The 4,217-nt window shown below is 42.9% G+C and overlaps 1 protein-coding gene across 1 annotated transcript in view; it reads right to left on the bottom strand.

The window, feature by feature from the left end:
- The window catches only part of LOC121862037 (proline-rich protein 2-like), an 8,464-nt gene that overhangs the window by 444 nt on the left and 3,803 nt on the right, over positions 1–4,217 (bottom strand). The window lies entirely within an intron of this gene.

Here is a 4,217-nt window from a genome sequence, read left to right as displayed (position 1 = left end):
TGTTTCATCCAACTGTGGTAGATGTTTCACGTGTTTCATCCAACTGTGGTAGCTGTTTCACGTGTTTCTTCCAACTGTGGTAGCTGTTTCACGTGTTTCATCCAACTGTGGTAGATGTTTCACGTGTTTCATACAACTGTGGTAGCTGTTTCACGTGTTTCATCCAACTGTGGTAGCTGTTTCACGTGTTTCATCCAACTGTGGTAGCTGTTTCACGTGTTTCATCCAACTGTGGTAGCTGTTTCACGTGTTTCATCCAACTGTGGTAGCTGTTTCACGTGTTTCATCCAACTGTGGTAGCTGTTTCACGTGTTTCATCCAACTGTGGTAGCTGTTTCACGTGTTTCATTAGGTTTCGGTAAATATATCTGGGCGTTTCATCGTTCACTGGAGGAGGAGGTGAGCACTGTTGACATTTAAGTGTCTTCCTTGACCAAAAATATTCAAGGCGGAGAGGAGAGGGGAAGAGAAGGAGGAAGAGAGAAAGGGGTAAGTAATGGAAGGTAGGAAAGGTTTGGTGGGAAGGAAATGGGGGTGAGGAGAGGGGGGGGAGGGGGTAAGAAGAGAGGAGGAGGAGGAGTAGAGAAAGGGTAAGGAATGGAAGGTGAAAGGTTAGGGGAATAAGTTGGAGGTGAGGAAGGGAAGGGGTAAGTGAAATGGAAGGTAGGGAAAGGTTAGGTGGGGAAGGAATGGGGTGAGGTGACGGAGGGGGGGGGAAGATGGATAAATAGAGGGAGAAGATGGAGGCCGGGGAAATAGGAGGTGTTTTAATGGCGAGGGAGGGAAGAGGAAGGGTGGAGGGAGAGGTCATGGAATAGCACTTGGTAAGGGAAGAGGGAGGAGGAAGAGGGGGATGGTGGAAATGTCACGTGTTACCAGATAAGTTATCAGAGGTGAGAAGCGACCGTCAACCCAGGGCGTGATAGTGTTGGTTCCCTGGGCGGCGGTGGGGAGGGTGAGGGGAGGGGGCGATGGGGAGGGAGGTGGAGGGGGAGGGGGGCGATGGTGAGGGGAGGTGAGGGGGAGGGGGCGATGGTGAGGGAGGGTGTGAGGGGAGGGGGCGATGGAGGGGAGGGGTGAGGGGAGGGGGCGATGGTGAGGAGGGTGAGGGGGCGATGGTGAGGGAGGTTGAGGGGAGGAGGCGATGGTGAGGGAGGGGCGATATGAGAGAGGGGGGGCGATGGTGAGGGGGAGGGGGTGGAGCGGTGAGGGGGGGGTGAATCTGTTAGTGCTAGATCTGTCATGTTGCAGCTACTAGGGGAGGCAAGGACGGGAGGAGGAGGAGGAGGAGGAGGAGGTGAAGATCAAGGTAGGTTAGCAAGTTCAGGTCAAGGAAGAAGAAGAAGAAGAGAATCAAGGGAAAGGAGGAGGATGAAGAGATGGAAGGAAAGGAGGGAGAGGCACAACTGGAAGGGAAAGGAAGAGGAAGGAATGTAAGAGAACAGGAAGGATAAAAGGGAGGGAGGTGAAGAGCAATATGTAATCCTCTCCTTTTTAATGTTCGTGAAGTTAAGAATTGCCATGAATTCGTGGAAGGTTAGGTCAGGTTTGGTTAGATTTGGTTAGGTTAGGTTAGAGTTGCCAGAAACAATGAATTCGTGGAAGGTAGAGACGAGAGCAGTTCCTGGAAGCTGTCTCGGATACTGCCCAGGCGGTGAGGGTCTGGAACTTATAACGTGAAGCTTTTACTGGCAGAGTATTGCAGTAGTTGTTGGTATTCCTGAAGATTAGTCCTTCCAGCTTATTTCACCTTAAGAATAACCACCCTAATGCTAACCTAACGTAATTAACATAACCTAACGCTAACTTCATCTAATCTAACCTAACGAAACTAAACCAGACCTAAACTAACCAAACTAATCCAAACATAATCTTACCCAATTCACCACCCCCCCCTACCCCAACCAGTAGCGTTAGGGTGTTGAATCATCAGGTTAAATAATCGGGGGGGGAGGGGGGGGGGCGGCGGCGGCTAATCTTCAGGTGACCCATATTATTTTTTTAAGGTAGGAACGAAAGTCTAATAAGTGTCAAATGGGTTATATTAAAAGTATAAATAGCAACAAACTTTGAAATCCAGTTCTGTAAAATTATTAAGAGTTTTGTCAAAGTAATTCTCCCCCCCCCCCCAGAGGCACATTCAGTTATAAATTCCTGGAAGCGCATAGACCAAGTATTTCTAGGTACAGTGTTATATTCTTAAAACAAAAGACAAACGCAAGTATCAGGAAAACAGTTGTGGAAATTAACGTAAGATTCTGGAAAGTTAAGATGAGTGTATTACCTCCCCCCCCCTCCCCCCTTAAGAGGCAGTTCCAGAGTTCCAGTACTCGTAAATATTACAGTAGGTGAAAGTAAAAACTGTGATGGTTGTTGTGGTGACGAGGAGGAGGAGGAGGGAGTGTGATGGTTTGTTATTGTTGAGATGGTGTGTTTTATAGTTGTTGTTCTTCCCGTTTCTTATCCTTCTTACCGCTTCTTATCCTTCCTCTTCTTACTGTTGTTTCTTCCCTTTTATTATGATTTGTACGCACACACACACAAATAATGTTCGTATTCATATGTGTTCTCACTGTCCCAAAAGCCCCCCCCTTAAACCTTATGGGATTTACCTTTTTTAATAATGTTGGTGGATGGGAAAGATGAGAGAGCGGGGAATTCCATAATGAGACGTGTGTGTGGAATGATGATTTTGAGAGGGCGTGTGTGGAATGATTGATAAAGTGAGAGGGCCGGGAAATACACCGGTAAGACGTACATAGAATGATAAATGTGACAGGGAAGGGAAATACACCATAAAACATAACTACAAAAAAAAGGCATGAAGAGGAAGTGGTAGAGGAAGTGAGGGAATGAAAGATGGTCAGGGAGAAAATTTGGTTTCGAATCTGTTTTTTTCTCATCTGTTTAAACACTAAGCTGTTGGATTTGTGCTGATGTCACCTTATACGTTGAGAGCGTTACCGTTGTGAATCAGTCCGGGTTATTTCGTATTGTGAAGGTCATATTAATTCATTAATTGGTGTAGTTTAGACAATGTGATATTTTTCGGATAATTTGAAATTAGTCCTATTACTATCACAGTTTATTTCACCTTAAGATTAATCCCCCAGTTTATTTCGCCTTAGAATTACCTCCAGTTTATTTCGCCTTAGAATTACCTCCAGTTTATTTCACCTTAAGATTAATCCCCCAGTTTATTTCGCCTTAGAATTACCTCCAGTTTATTTCGCCTTAGAATTACCTCCAGTTTATTTCACCTCAAGTATTAACCACCCTAACGCTAATCCAACTTAACATATGAGCGGGCGCGGGAGAAATATTTTTAATAATCTTGAATAAAGTGTGTGAAAAAGTGGCATGAAGAATGTACAGTTTACGTTTCTGTGAGATTATTATTGTTATTATTTAAATATTATTGTTATTGATTTTGTATTATTATTTTATTATTATTATTATTATTATTATTATTATTATTATTATTATTATTATTATTATTATTATTATTATTATTATTATTATCATCATCATCATAAATTTTCTCGACCTTCTTTTGAAAGTACGGCGATAGAAGACTCTGTGTTTACAAAGCATCGCAAGAGAGGAAGCTAGATCACATCCTCAACCGCTACACTTTAGTTTGACATTTGACGTGGGAAGAGCAATTCGCACACGAAGGCAGTGAACTGTTATTTGATATTCTGTCGCTGTCATCCATCATGTTTACTCACCATCGTCACTCCTACTCTCTCTCTTACTAACATGATATTGTTCTTCATTGGCTATATATATATCCAGGTGGGTAAATTCCTGACTACATAGAAACATAAGAAAATAAGGAGTCTGCAATAGGCCGGTTGGCCTGTACATGGCAGCTCCTGTCGAGAGTTACTACCACTCTATCATCCTTGAATCTATCTAGCCTCCTTTTGAAACGGAGAATCGGGTGATACACTACGATAGTTTAGTCTGAGGAGTTTATCTATACATTAGGATTTCTTTGTACGTAATGTCACCGTTGTGAAATATTCACATAAATCGATTGCCATTTCCAGATGCCCTTAATGTATTTTTAAATGATACCTAAAGACTATACTCAGATCACCAGCGTGGTTAAACCCTGATTTAAAAAAAAGTAGTTAAACCCAGAATAAAAAAGGTAAAGTTAAACCCAGAATAAAATCTCATAGTTGAACCCAAAAATAAAGTTAAATTAA

Source organism: Homarus americanus, unplaced genomic scaffold, assembly GCF_018991925.1.
Source record: "Homarus americanus isolate GMGI-L3 unplaced genomic scaffold, GMGI_Hamer_2.0 scaffold25013, whole genome shotgun sequence".
In the NCBI taxonomy this organism is placed as follows: Eukaryota; Metazoa; Arthropoda; class Malacostraca; order Decapoda; family Nephropidae; genus Homarus; species Homarus americanus.
The sequence above is the reverse complement of the archived record's forward strand: the minus strand, read 5'-3'. Positions and strand labels throughout refer to the sequence as shown.